Source organism: Macaca nemestrina, chromosome 12 (genome assembly GCF_043159975.1).
Source record: "Macaca nemestrina isolate mMacNem1 chromosome 12, mMacNem.hap1, whole genome shotgun sequence".
NCBI lineage: Eukaryota > Metazoa > Chordata > Mammalia > Primates > Cercopithecidae > Macaca > Macaca nemestrina.
This window is the reverse complement of record NC_092136.1, coordinates 126,551,454-126,567,045: the sequence shown is the minus strand read 5'-3', so window position 1 is coordinate 126,567,045 and position 15,592 is coordinate 126,551,454. Positions and strand designations below refer to the sequence as shown.

Below are 15,592 nucleotides of genomic sequence, written 5' to 3'. Positions count from 1 at the left end.
TGAAGGGGCAAGTACATGCGTTCCTACCCACTCTTTTGGAATGCCAATGCACCTCTGCCATCTGAGGCTGCATTTATGCCAGCCAACACAGCTCTTAGAGGTGCAAGACTCTCAGAAAAAAATCCACAACAGAGCACGTCCATCTGTTGATTAAATGAAGGGTAAAAGTTTTCGAGAAAGCAAAGCACCTCCAAGGGTGGCTGGCTTTGCAAGCAAACAGCATGTCTTCTGTTTCTCCCCTGTGGGGGAGAAGCCAAATGTAAGCAAAAACCTGGCTTCCTTCTTCTGTTCTCCCACCAGTACTTGTGGTCACTGCAGATTTTCTCCTTATCTGTGCAATTCAAACTTTGCTTCTGGCCCTCCTCATGAAACCGAAGGGGCCCCTTCTTCGTATTTGTATGTGCATACTAATGCCTGTGTATAATGATAATAATGTATGTACACATACACACACACACACTCTCATATATTCATATGGTTGTGTGCTTCTCACCAGGGCTCCCTACAGCAGCAGGAAGATAAATTGCCTTCCCCAGAGTTTCAGGCTGAATGAATAAGAACTATCTCAGAACACTGGTATAAAGACAGGTTCAGTTATATCACCATTTTGTAAGATTACCCTCTTTCTTGCATGTGTGTGTGCTTGCTTATGAGCACACATACACACACACACACACTCACTCACTCCCATTCTTTGCTTCTTACTAGTTCACTCAGGAAGTTTCAATATAGAACCCCTGAGAGAAGGAGGGAATCTTCCAACCAACCCCCCATAAACACACAAACTCACATTTGCATGGGACCAGTGCATACTCTAATCAGTCTTTTTTGTGTTTAGAAGCTTGATCCGTGATACTTACCTAGATTGGCATAAGAAGGCTATAGGTGTCTAAGTATCCCTGTGGCTGTCTGAATCATTACAGTGTACATCTTCTGTTGTGCTTACTTCTTTCTTGGTCTGGAGATGTTTCTTGACTGCTTCATGTGAATCTTTAAATATTTATCTATGGAGGTTAAATGCTCTATTTTATCTACCCCGAGTCCTGAGAGCGCTAGGAAGAAACCATAACATCATGCAGTTCTTAATGCCTTGTGCTCCTGGAGTATTCTGAGCTTGGCCGTCACTGTCCACCCTACCAAATGGTAGATACCTTGTCCAGAGGCTGGAAAACAGGTCTAAACAAAGATTAGGAGACCCAAGTGGACATGGCTGGTCAGATACCCTGCATCCCTGTACGTGGTGTGTTTCTTGAATAGACAGCCTCTGACTACAGGAATAAAGGGGTCAAGCCATCAAGTGAGAAGGTGTTTTATGGACTTCACTGCAATATGATGTGGTTATCTTTTGCCTTGATCTGTGGACATTTGTTTGTGTGGGTGTTGTTTTGAGCATTATGAATTCCCCAGAGGATTCTATTTGACCATCTTCACATATATGCTTAGCTCATGTACTGTGCCCCACCCCTACCCAGTGTCATGCATTCATCAACTTATTGGATAGAACGCATCCATGTCTAACAGGTCATAGGAGGTCCAGCCCACATGGCTCTACATGGCTTCCACTCTCATGCCCTGAACTGAGGTCTGAGGTTACACCCCTACCTGGCAGTCTCACAGAGCCACCTGCTTGACCCCTGCCTCCTGCATGCTGGGATGCCTCTCCCAGGAAATGCGAAGAGACTCAGGGGATGGCCTTTCCCTCAGAGACAACAAATGTCCAGGGTTGTTTTTAGTGCCTTATCTGGCACTCCGATGACATGGCCATCTGCTGTCCAACACCTCTCACAGTGGGAATCTGCGTGGCACTGAGGAGTTTCTGGGAACACGATTCCCCAGCTCCATGCTCCCAGTATCCTGGTCCCCGTGCAGAGAGAGTGCTCCAAGCAGTGCTCTCAAGATACAAATAAACTCTTAAAGTCCGTTCCAGTCATCCTTTTCTTCCTAATTTGTCAAATATTTATTTACCTTTACTTTTTTTCATAACCCTTTAGAGAGACAGAGAACAGAAATCAACATATAATTAATATCAGTAATATGGTGGGTCCCTATTCTTTGAAAGTTTGGGCTTTTCATGTAGATTGAGATCAAGTATTTCTTTATCTTTCTTAAGGTGGCAGTAGTAAGGCTAAATAACATTCCTCCCGATTCCACCCCTGCCAGCGTCCCTGGGCCTGGCTCCCAACAAGGGAATGGAGAGCTGCCAGTGTGTACTGTTTGTGGGCTTCTCCCTTTTTTTAGATACCTCTTCCCTCAGCTGTCAGGACAGTTGTACTTTGTTCAAAGAGGGATAATGTCACAGCACAATTTCCCTCCTGCTGAGAATAGTCATGTTCTGCCCCTGGGTGAAAAAATAATCGATTATCTTGTCATCCATAAACTTAGAACTTGCTATATTTTTTCCCTTTTATCATTTCAGTTCAGCCACAACTATTTCCTTCCATGCCCTCCTTAAGCTTCAAGCCCCATCCCATCCAGCCTGCACATGCACATCTTAGGTAGCTTGAAGGGAATAAGGTCCTAGAGGACTGATGACTCCCTGCCTCCAGGGAGATCTCCGATCTCCACTTCTGAGACAGGGGAGACACAGTAGCAAGAACTTGGCACCTTCTACTCCAGACACTCGTAAGAAAGCTGTTCTTTCCCTTGCTCTCTGGCATTTTGTTCTGGCATTCCTAGAGTGTCCTGCCTGCCTTGTGATTTTGCGGTTCTGAAGGTTCTAATTCTGCTGAACCCAGATATCTTGGCTTTGCATGCACACTGTACTCTATTGGGGTAAAAGTGAAAACTTGCATTGATCTGTTAATGGCATCCCTGGGCTAAGGATGCATTTGAGGTACCATCTCCCTACTGGGAAGAATCTAAGCAGCCCACTTGCTCTCCTGCCTGGCTGGGAACACCAAAAGGGGCTGTCAGTGGCTGGCAGAGGGCAGAGGGTCATGGTGATCTGAATCTCCTAGGGAATAGAAAGGTGTCTAGTAGACAGAAAGGTAAAACAGAGTGAGTGGAGGGAGCAAGCCAGGGTAAAGGGAGCCATGGAGATGACAAGAAGCATGGAAAGGGAGGAGCCACTGCAAGAGGCTTGAACTAGCAAGGAGTTCCCTTGGGAGGGCCAAGGTGTGGGAGGCATCGGAAGAGAGCCTGAACACATCAGAGGTGGCCTAAGGAATGGAGCGATCATAGAGGGTACAGGCAGAGAAGGAATCAGGAAACAAAGTGGGGAGTGAACAGCAACTTTGGAAACACTTACACTCGCTCAGAAATGCCATAAAACAAAAGATGAGGGAAGTAATGTGTGTTTCTCCCTCCTACCAGAACCCCAAGTGGGATGACGTCTTGTCTAGAGGAAGAAGAATCAGTTCTTTTGTGCCGGAAGGTCAATGCACAGCTGCCAAGGGTGTGGGACCACTTCTTTAACAGATCTTCGGGTGGGGGAACTGGGGCATGTCTGTTGGAAATGGGGGTGGCTGCGTGTCTATGTCTCAGTAGGGAGTCCTCAGTTGCCAGCCAGACCTATTGAGGATGGAAAAGAAGCTCCCTAGGGGAAGGACGGGTGGGGTGGGGTCAAGGCATTCACATTGCTCTAAGAGGATACCATGGGGTCCCCCTCTTGGGTGTACAGAGAAGGATTTGACTTGGAACAGGCAGCCACAAGCTAGGCCTGGTACCAAGGAGCAGCCCTGCCTGGTGTGCGCCTGTGTTGGTGGAAGCCAGGGCCAGCAGGAGATGGGGTGGAGCAGGAGATTAGGCCTGAAGATGCAATTTCTCTTTTTTGTTCAGCCCAGTGGGGGTGACTTAGGCAGCATTATATTGCAGACCCAAAAAAGCACATGAATAATCCAGAGCGAATTGAAGAGATTTCAATGGCAAAATAATAACAATACTAATGATACCTTTGATTTGCGGAGTACTTTCCTTCCAAGGAGATAAAAAGATAAACTGTTTTGGAAACATGGATAAGGAAAAGAAAATTGCCCATAATGGAGGAGTGAGGAGGAGGGCCAAAAGCACTGGTTTTATGGTCTGACATATATGGGGGGTGCTAAGGGGGCTAGAGGGGCATAGGCATTATTTTGTAGCTACAGTCCTTATCCTTGTAAATTGTTGAGATGACCTTAGGTAAAAAAAAACAGTGCAGGCATTTTTTATTGGGGTCCATCAAGAAACAGACAGGCACTGAACTTGTCCTGTGTGTGGAAAGAGGGGTGTTCTAATTCATCAGTGGAGAAGGTCAGTAAGATCATGAGCATACTGGAATGCACACTGCAACTCTCCCCACCACAGTGATCTTGACTTTGGTGGTGCTTGCAGCAGAGTGATTGGAGCTCCAGTCTTGCCTCAAGGCCAGGAGACATCCCAGCATTCTCGGAGCAGGGTCGGTGGGAGCAGCTGCTCTGGGGGCTAACTGTTCCCTTGGATTTCATATCCCATCACAGCTATTCATAAGGGAGTGAGCAGCAAAGCCAGCCAGTATATTGTGCCCAGGTTGTAATCGCTTCATCCTGTATTCCAAGTAGAGTGGGATTTTATTTCCAGTTAGAGGAATGATGTGAGAATCGACTGCATGGAGACACAGTACTGTTCCATACGTCATTGCATGTCATTTTCTTTTCCCAAGAGAACATCAGAATTTACCCAGTTAGAAGTGCATGTCAAGTAAGAATATAGAGACCTTATAGATCATCAGAATACTTCTCTCCCGGTCGGGGAAGGGGTGCTATGTCCTGCCATCTGCCAAAGCTTTCTTATGAAGCACGGAAGGGCTTCAGTCCTCCCAGAAAGCACTGTGTCATACAGCCAAGGGTCACAAGAGGGTGGGGGATCTTCTCCCTCATTGAACCTCCCCCAACTGCACGTTAACTTTCATTCACTCAAAGCTTCTAACCCACTGAAGGAACTAGGACCATTATGCTTTTTAATTCTTTCTCTCCTCTCCCAGTGGTAAAAATGAGTATTCTGGCTGTATACTTCTAGAAGTTGGTAAATGTCAATATTGGATAAGTGTTTCCTTTATATCACTGCAATTTAGCATAAGCTGCTTGGAAACAAATGTCTTCGGTAAGCATACAATGTTTCAGTGAGTACACAGTCAACACCACTATGAACATTAAATAAATGTCAGCTATTCCTTGGCATACTTGGTAACAAGTTAAAGCCATGGAAATAGTGGCCAGCACAGGTGAATCTGCTCTGTGCTAAGCTGTTCTGTTGGGGCATGAAGGGTGGAAAGAAGAAGTCATCCTTCTTCTCCTTGGAAATAACTGCAAAGGAAGCAACCAAACATAGACACCTGCCTGCATCCCCTGGACAGGTTTTTCCTGGCATCTGGAAGCCTTCCCATGCCCTCCTGACCCCCTTACTGAACACACACACACACACACACACACACACACACACCACTTAATGTTATATCAGTGTGATATCTCCAGAACTTACAAGAAATCAGCCACTTTCCTCAAATGGGAGCTATGCTCTCACCCTACTCTTTGCCTGTCTTCATAGGCAAAGCAAAGTAGATTTATCTGAGGCTGATTGTTTTTTGATAATTGCAACTAAAACTGCAATGGATGGCCTATGTATGTCAGTATCAGAAAGGATGTGTGCGTATCATGCTGAATTATCTAGATGGTCTGCTCACTTGGCCTGTATTCACTGGATAGTTGTTGCAAGTTCAGATTATTTGTAACTTATGCCTGGACGACTGAAATTTGAAATCTGAGGCCAGGAGTTGCAGCAATAACAAACAAACATCACTGTCACTATTCCACATTTTTCCCCGAGGGCTCCACATAGTCTGGTGTCTCAGTGGGTGAAATATACTGCTCCTTCCTTTGTGATCAAATACCATTTTATGACACTGAGGCTCAGCCCTTGGCCACTCAGCCAGCACTCACTGTGGGCCTCCTATGCAGCAGGCACTGTGCTGGGGCTTTTGATGCAAAGATAATGAAGATGATATTTCTGCCCCAGAGCTCTTAGTCTGGTTGGGGAGCAGACACTTCCATTAAGGTTACAACATGATGGGCTCAGAGCTGTCAGAGTGTTCTGAAAACAGGTGGATCAGCAAAGGTATCAGAAAAGGTTGCAAGAGGAGATGATGACATCGTGCTCGATATTATAGGATGCTCAAGAGTTCTCTAAATGAAGCATGAAAAGAGATTTCCAGTCTCTTACATACCTTGATTGCAAATACAAGAAAGCAGTACAGAATGTGGTATGTTCAGAAGCCATGGCAGTATGAGTGGCTAGAGTGCTACTGTGTTAGGGAAGTGGGAGAGGAAGCTTGGGAAGGGAAGAGTCCACTTGTGAATGGCCATGGGTACCATTATACATCTTTTGAGGATGGATTGAGAGAATTAAGTAAACACCTGAGAAACATTGCTAGTAGCCTATTGGTTTGTGGTCCTCTCTAAGGGGGTTTAGGGATCAACATGTTATTTTTACTTCTTATTATTTCTTTTGTTTCACATGGGGCTAAAAAAAGTAAAATTGAACGGAAATATACCTTTTCATCTTTCTTTCTAGCTGATGGTTGAAGTGAGCAAGAGAATAAGTATAGGGGGATCTGACCTTAATGGTTAGTCTACATTCCACAGAAGAGGCACAGAAGGATGGTAGGTAGATGAATGCCAGAGCGATGTGTTAGCTAAAGAATGTGGAAGAGAAGAAAAAAGATCATGGAAGCACACAGAGGCAGGACTGCTGGCTGCATACTGTACTTGAGCAGACAGCGTGCATTGAGGAATGGGATTTGCCAGTTTGTGGGTCTGCTTGAAGGCTAGTCAGAGACGCAGGCAGCCTAACATTGAAGATGAGTGCTAACCAGAAGGGGAAACAGCACTGAATCAGCTGAGCACAAAAACCTAGGGACATTTTGCTGATGATGTCTTTCTTGTTCTCAAGAGGAAGCTAAGTTATACTGGCTTTAGGGAAACCAAGGTTACAAGTTAAATGATTCTACTCAGAAGATGTTGGAAATGTTTTACAAGGCTCTGGCACTGAGTACCCTTCGTTTAAGATTAGAGAATGTCATCAGATCTACCTGTATGTTCCACACTTTGGCCTGTTCTCTTCAGGAACTGGTGAAGGCTAGCAGGACAAGCTCAATGGTGAAGCAAAACCCCGATTGTTCCGCAAGAAATCGACGGTGTTATTTCCATGACTGCAGATATGTAAGTCTTATGTCTAAGGCTGGCCCACTGAACAGTCTCTTATTGCTGAGAGTGTTCTGACTCACAGTGGAATTCAGGCCATCAGGAATGTAGGAGTCAATTCCTAAGAAATGGGTTACAGAGTAGACTAGATGACGTCCAAAGTCTCTCCAACTGTAAGATTCTCTGAATATTATCTCTTAGCAACAATCTATTTATTTTGGATGACACATTTCTAGGGGGTAGGTGATGCATTCTATTTGCTCTTTGCCAGCAAATTTTCTTGTAGGTGCCTGGCAAATTCTTTTGGTTGTTGAGGGTGTTGTTAGTCGTGGCAGTAATTATGTTCTTATGATGATGGTGATGATAACTAGCGTTTGTATAAAGCTTCATAAGTTGCAGAGTGACTTTTGCAAGCACTACCTCATTTCATCAGCAGAAGTAACGAGAAGTGGGCAATAATGCTGTCATACCCCCAGAGAGGTTACTTTGCTTGACTAAAGTCATTTTCAGTCTGGTTCACTTATTCATGTGCCTTGATGCTCCTCAAGATACTGGTAGATCCAGCTGTTCCACATCAACACTAAAAAATGCAGGAGAGTATCGTAAGCTGTGACGTCATAAGACAGGTCGTGGTCTTATAATTTGTGGCAATCCCCAGTGTCTAGGCCTGGAAAAGGATTTTAGGGAGTTTTCCTATGAAAATCATGGAACTGAATCCCAGGTCTGACCTTTGAACAAGGATGTAGCATCGTAGCTCGATTTTTTTTTAATTCCATACTCTTTCTGAGTCAGTTTCTTTATCTTTCTGGCATTCAGCTTTACCTCGGGGTACAAAGTTTCCAGAGGAAATAACAGGCCAGGCTTTGGGGCTGAAGAGTAATTAAGGACTTACTCCTGGAATAGCTCCTTTTGTGGCTGTTCTGACTGATAATAATAATAATAATAATAATAATAATGATAAAGGAGACGAAGGCAGGGACTTTGCTTCTCTTAATCGGTTGATTAAAATCCAAGTCTTTTATCACCCCGGGTGTCTAGCGCACTGTTGGGCACATAGAAGGCTGTGAATAAGTGTGGAAATAGTGGAATGAAATGAGGGGTAATGAGAAGCCAGCAGTGCTTATGACATCAGCACATGCTAAGAGGGCCCCTGGCAGGAGGCAGAAGAACCTGACTAAGTGAAGTGTGGACGCGCCCTGCAGGAAGTTGTTCCTTTCTGGAAGGCCTTGAATGTCCTTTGGGTCACCAGAGACAACGCCAAGAGAAACATCCTCTGCCAAGCCACCCACTGCTCAGCTTCCACAGGAAACCATCGCGTCCTTCTGTTCTTTAATGCATGTCAGTGCCCATTTCTGTCAGTCACCTGCAAATGTCACAGGTGACTCGGCTCTGGTGCACAGTGACAGTCCACCTGTCACCCTTGGCAATGCTGGGAGCAATGACAGCTTCAGAGTAACACTGGGGCCCGGTTGGTTCATTGCACAGGAAGCTTAGCACGTTCATCCGGGAGTGATTCCCACCCTTCGCTGCCTCACTGACCTTGTGGCAAAGAAAGCAAAACCACCACTGAATCCCTCAGTGGTTGCGTTCCCTAAATCCTAGGACCTGCACTTTCCTGCGTCTTGCTAGAGGACGCTGGGGTCCACCCCACATTCACAAGGAGCTCTGTTTCTTCAGGGAATGCCCTCCGAAGCCTTTTTCTTACATAGGAAGCTGCACCTGAGTGAGGGGCAACTGCAGAGGCAGAGACGAGCTGTTCTTTTGAAGCCGCACCAGGGGCTGGGGCACTGTTTTGGGCCCTGACGCCAGGTGAAGGCTGCAGTGCTTCAGTCAGCCTGATGGTGGCAGCAGCAGCGCTTGCAAAGCCCTGAGCCCGCCCAGAGCGAGCGGAGCCGGGGAGGTCCCTTAGGACCGGGAAGGGGGAAGCCTAGTGGCCGCAGGGGGCTGGGAAGGGACGAGAGGGATAGGTGGGCTCTCCTCCTCCCTCTGGGTGGTGAGGGCAACGTTACAGATGGGGCAGCTCTCGCAGGAGGCGGATCCTCTCTCCTGATTCTGCAGGGTGTCAGGGTGGAGTGTTTGGGGGCATCCGGATGAAGGGTGGCAGCAGCTAAGGGGGTACAATTGAAAATGCTCAGAGGGGCTTGAGAGAGCTTCAAAGAGAGGGAGTGAGGAAGCTCAGCCCACCGCACGGGTTTCCCTGCCACAGGGATGATGTTTCTGTCCTGTATGTGAAGGTGAGTCCTCCCCAGCAGGGGGACCGCCAGCCCGGAGCCCCTGCCTCCCTACGGCCGCCTCCAGGCCTGTGCCCGCTGCCCCCTCCAGGCGTTTTCCCTTCCACAAGGAGTTATTCCAGCCTTCCAGGGTCAGGGAGCCAATATTTCTGCTGTCATTCCCCGCCAATGCTGAAAAACCAAAACAAACAGATGCTAAAACGAGGCTTCATTATCCCTGATTATTCCTGATCTCCTGGGCAGGCTGTGGAGGTGCTACTCTGTTTTCACCTCTGGACGGAATTATTAATTTCCAGCGACACCACTAGAAAAAACCACGATCATGGCTGTTTGAACATCCTTCCAGACCAGATAACAGGATGCTGGCCGCAGGCCCCCGGGAACAATGGCCTTCATGCTGCAGGAGAGACACCAGCGGAACCTTCTTGGCCCTAAGACTTCATCATGCCTCTCTTTACCTCCAAGGGGATGGCGGCTCGCCTTTTTTGCCACTTGATAATTATGATGAGATGTGTCTGAAATCCCAGAGTTGATCCATAGTCAGCGTGAACTAAGATAGCGGGAATAGAATGAAGGAAAGGTGCGGCCACCATTGGAACAATCCACTCCCTTGGCTGCAGCCTGAGTGGTTGGTGGAGCTGGCGGTTTATGTTACCTTTGGCCTTTCATTCGGTTTTGGTTGCTGGAGGGATTTTCTACGAGGTGTGCTGAGACCCAAGCAGCTTCCCTCACCTGACTCACCATCAGATTCCCTTGCTGCTCTCTCTGCATCAGGGTGAGCTACCACTGCCCCCTTTGTCCCCACAGTGCCAGCCTTTCTGGGCAGTGGAGTTGGGCTGAGGGCAGGATTGCTGTCTTCATTTTACTGATAGTTCTACCAGCAAATGCCAGGTGACTTCTTCGGCATCTCTAGTAGGAAAGAAAACTTTTTGCCTAAGTTTTACAAAGCCTTATTTCAAACTGCAGAGTTGATGCTACATGGGTCGAAGAGGAAACTTAGAGCTGCATAGTTTGAGAATTTACTAAAAACAATAGGGACTGAGCTCCTCCTCAAATTAAAAGATGTTGTACCAACGAGGCGTGTGACCTTGGCCCTGCTGCCCCCTGAGCCCTTGATGTGGCCACTTTTCCTCTTTCTCCTTTCACCAAGAGCTGCATTGTTGTTTGGGGATCCCTTAATAGAAAGCTGAACTGGGGAGGGAGGAGAGTGGTGAGAAAAAAATCAAAACCTGTAATAGTTTCCGTATGCTGGCCTCAGCATGTTTCTCTACCCCCAAAGCCTTGTGATTGCTGAATGGGGACCAGCCACGGGGAGATGGTACTGAGGCCTATGGCTAGGTCCTCTGCTGAGCTTTGCATGCATTTGCTTATTACATCCCCTAGCAATCTAATAAAGCAGGGATGCTTAGACCCATTTGCTGATGAAAACTACTGAGGCTTAGACAGATTCAGTAACTTGCCTGAAAGTCATCCGACCGGAGAGTCAACAGACCTGCCAATCAAACACCCGTGTGCAGACCCCTTAAAGCCCTTGCTGCTACTCTGTTCAGGAGCCGCCTCCAGGCCTGTGCCCAGCTGTGCCCGCGACATGGCTATTGAGGCACCAGTATTTCTGAAATTCTATTTTCTGAAGTTCTTCAGGAAGGATTTCAGAAATACTGGTGCCTGGACAGCTGTGTGACTATCAGCAAGCCACAGAAACCCCTGCCCTGGCCGGTGGGTCCCCTCCTTCATAACTTATAGGATTTGGGACAGAGAGCTGATAAAAAAGGAAGAAAACCTCTTCCCCAAAACCAAAACTGACAAGAATTTGAGAAGCTTTCCTCCATGGCTAGTGACTGCTCTCGGCCTCCACAACCCACTTCCAGTGTAGCTTAACATTTTGAAAGCCAAATGCTAATTTCTTAAAAAGAATTCCTCACCACCTAACTTCCCCTCAGTGGATTAAAAAATAAATAAATAAATCCCATTCTGCTTAGGGAGAGTTTAGCCTTGTGGTAGCTGTGTGCTGGAAGAATGGAGCTACTCTACATAAAAAGGTGTTCCAGGACTTCAAAACCCTCCTTTTTGTCAAGTCTAGAAGTAAAAATATCAGGAGACTACATGTTTCTGAAATGATTAATAATGGTCATTAGGGGGAAATAAAAGGACTCTTAGAATGTAGGAGAGCCTGAGTGTCATACAGCCTATGATTCTCTTCACTTTGGCCTCAGCTGGTACAACTTACCTTGTGTCAGAAATCATTTCAGAAGATGGCACGTATCTACCCAGGCCATGCTTAAAATTGTAATATTGGTTTAAGATAGACACTGATGATAAACTATCAAAACATGAAAGTTCTTTGAAGTTTTCAAAGCTCCTTTAGATCGAATCAGAGCAATACAGAGGAGGAATGCAAGGAAGATAGATCTCTGCAGAGAATACTTCAAATGCCTTCTTTTTACTTCAGTGGGACCTGCCATCATTATCAACAGAGCCTTAGCAGCTGATGCCAGGGCTCCAAATCCATATCGATGCCCCTTTCTCTGGTCATGAGCTTTGCTTTGGGTGTTCTCTTCATCAGACTGGGGCTGAGGTTTTTGCAGAGAGAAATCCATACGTTATAGGTGAAAACAACTGAATACTGGAACTGTTCAGAATCAAGACATACCAACCAGAAAATCTGAACATTTACCTCACCTGTTTATTTGTGAAAATAATAGGAAATCTACCTTTCACTCTTATTATCAACAAATATTCTAAGATCCATACCATTGAATTCATGCCAAGGAAAGTTTGAAAATACATAGACTGTTGTATTTTTTTAGTTAAATTGTCTTAGTCTTGTTAGTTGTTGACTTTATGCATACGATATAGACTCTGCTAGATTTGCTCACTCACAATTGCAATGGAAAAGGAATCTTTGTGGGTCAGTGTATCCCCCTAATTCTAGGTGTGGACTCCCTTTATGTGTTCCTGACAGGTAATTATCTCACATATCAAGGAAGTATTAGGGTCTTTCTATGGTTTCTGGGTTATTTGAGCTCATAGATTCTCTATCACCGTGGTTCTTCAAGTGTGGCCTGCAGGTCAACTTGGAAATTGTTAGAAATCCCCATTTTTGGGTCCTAGCCCAGACCTTCTACATCAGAAGGGACTTGACCCAGCAGCCAGTTATACTGAGCCCACCAGCTGCTCCTGAGGCCTGCTCAGCTTTGAGCACAGGTGCCATCAAGGCTGAGTCTCGCTTGCCTTACAGTGTCCCCTCATTTTCACCTCCATGTGGACACTACTGATAGTAAGTCTACAAGGGAGTCGAAAGTCACTTTCTAATCAGAGAATTTAAGGTGACTCATGGGAGCTGCCTCTCGTGTTTTCATGTTACATCAGGAATCAGGATCTGTCCTGAGCACAGGAAGCCAAACTTACGATAATGTGGAACACAGCAGCTATGGCCATCCGTCACTGACATCATTGCCTTCCTCTCACAAGTGGAAAGAAATCAAGTGCGCTTCCTATCAGCATGGCTTTCATCCCTGTCCCACCCCAGTGGAACCCAGGGAAGCAGTGTCATAATCTATGTTGACAGGGAAGAATGTCTCTAAGAGTAGCCATAGATTTTCTTCTACCTGCACTTTAGAAAGTTGATTTTAAAGTCAATGTTGTACACCAGAGATGCTCTTGTCCATAAAGGATAGATTTTCTGTTTTGTACAGTGAAGAGATTCAGAATGTATATAATAATGCACCCCGAGAATTCTTGCTCTGTATTTAAAAAAAAATATTCAAGGTCAATACAAACACAAGGATTGATATTCACTTCATTGTGAACTGGGATCTTCTAGCTGCTTATTGTCATTTTATTTTTCAATTCATTAAAAAAAAGAAAAAGGCCGGGCGCAGTGGCTCAAGGCTGTAATCCCAGCACTTTGGGAGGCCAAGACGGGCGGATCACGAGGTCAGGAGATCAAGACCATCCTGGCTAACACGGTGAAACCCCGTCTCTACTAAAAAATACAAAAAACTAGCCGGGCGCGGTGGCGGGCGCCTGTAGTCCCAGCTACTCGGGAGGCTGAGGCAGGAGAATGGTGTAAACCCGGGAGGCGGAGCTTGCAGTGAGCTGAGATCCGACCACTGCACTCCAGCCTGGGCGACAGAGCCAGACTCCGTCTCAAAAAAAAAAAAAAAAAAATGTTCCCATCGCTAGGCATCTGGGCCTCTTTCTTCAACCCAAATCACCAATGGGAAACCAAATACATGAGCTGATGAACCCAGCAACTGAGAGGGCCTTGGGGGGAGCGAGCCACAGATTTAAAGGCCCCCTCATCCCACAGTGGATGCCGTGTACATCCTGTGCACATCCCCAGATGGCTGAGTACTGTAGTGATGGCAGAAGAAGGGGGAGAGGCACAGGTGGTGGGTTGTACAGGCCAGAGAGGAAAGACAGAGAAACAGAAAGACTAAGTGAGCTGACGTGTGTGCAAGACACACATTTTAGGTTTCAGGAGATCACGAGGCTATACAGGGTCCAAAAACAACAGCTTTAACCCTCTCCCATCCAGGAGTGGGTCATGAAGGCGCATACCTTATACTCAAGGTTTTGAAGTTTCCATTCATCATTGAAGTATGTCAGTAGCTCCGCTGTGACAATAACCAAATCACCAGCTTTGCAACGTTTGCTGTCTTCTCATTGGCGTATGTTTCTTTGATAGCATCCCAACACCTTCTGGATGAAGATTCTCAGAATGAAAGTCTCCCCACCCTCTCTTATGCCCCTTTACTCCAACCACACAGAGCCGCTGACATTGTCTGAATGTGCTCTGCTCCCTCGTGCCTCCTGTCCCTCTGGAGTGGCCATCTCCTCTCCCCTACGTTAGTCCAGATGACTTGTACCCTAAGGACTCAACTGCTTTTGCCTCCTGGTGGAAGTTTCCTTGACCTCCCTCCCCACAATCTAATTTAAATGCCCTTCCTTCCTTCTTCCACAGCGCCCCAGGAAGCCTTTTGCAGCTCTTACTACAATATGTCAATGTAGATTGCTTCTGGTCTGCTTTCCCTTCTATATTGTGAGCTTCCTGGCGGCCAGGGCTGGGTCCTGCTCACCTCCATCTACTGTGCAGTGGCTTTGTTAGACTTGGGTGCAGAGTCGGATACAACCAGTACTTCTTACACAGGAAAAGAGCATAATGTGTCAGGGATTCTGGACAACTCCTACCTTTCCATGCCCAGCATTTCACTTGCCAACCCACGAAAGTGTTTTATCAGAGAATGTGCTCTATTTATCATCATTATTGCCTTTTACAACTCGAGTACCTATGAGCACCAAGTCCTCCTTGGGGAAAAGGTGATAATAATTTAATCCTTCCTTGCATTTATATAGTACTTTATAGTTTCCAGAACACTTGTACATTAATTATGGTCTTCCTCCCTGAATCAACTCTTCTCCTTCCTTTAAAGAGTAAGGAAAATAAGGCCAGGTTATTCTAAATGGCCTCTCTAAGGTCACACAGGTAGTGGGGGGGGAAGCTAAAAGGAAAACCTAGGAGTTCAACTCCAAGCCCAGGGCTCTTCCATCTCCCTCCTCCAGGTCTCCTCCCTGGGTTCCTGCCCCCAAAGAGCATGTGCTTAGAGGGTTCTTGGCAGAGGAAGCTCCTGGGGGCACTTCCTGCCTGCTTACGTGGAGCTTGGTGGGGTGAGTACCTCACTGAGAGGCAGGAGAGCAATTTGTGCAGGGAGCTTGGACAAAGTTCCTGGTAAAAAGTGCTAGTTGATTCCAACCACAGCACAAGGGTCTCTGTGCAGAGGCTGAGGGAAAACCGGCTCTTGACTGAGGCCCTCTCTTGTAAATGAGGCATAACAAAGAAAACATAGTAGCTCCATTATCGTATGGACTTAGCGCCTGGCAGCAGCCAGTAGGAATGGCCTGGAAACTTTTCCCAGGGCAACCTTTTACTGGGTCCATCGGTTGTGACCCCCCTGCACTGCATCTACCGTGAAGTATCCATCCGCCCCCCGTCACTCAAGGAAGACCTGCTTGAAGGCATAGAACCCTCATCACAACTCCTCATCCTCCAAGCACATGACACAAACCCTAGACCAGAGGCCAGGAGGCTCTGTCACTTGCCCGGTGCATGGCCCTGGTATGGAAGAGGGAAGGAGGCTTTTTCTCCTTCTTGCCTCATGAAGTTGTTGTGAATCTCTGGAGAGAACTCCTCTTAGTGAGGGCTTTGAA

At 46.5% G+C, this 15,592-nt stretch overlaps 1 protein-coding gene across 8 annotated transcripts in view; it reads left to right on the top strand.

Moving 5' to 3' along the window:
• LOC105476237 (kirre like nephrin family adhesion molecule 3) overlaps positions 1-15,592 on the top strand; it is a 579,748-nt gene that overhangs the window by 3,842 nt on the left and 560,314 nt on the right. The window lies entirely within an intron of this gene.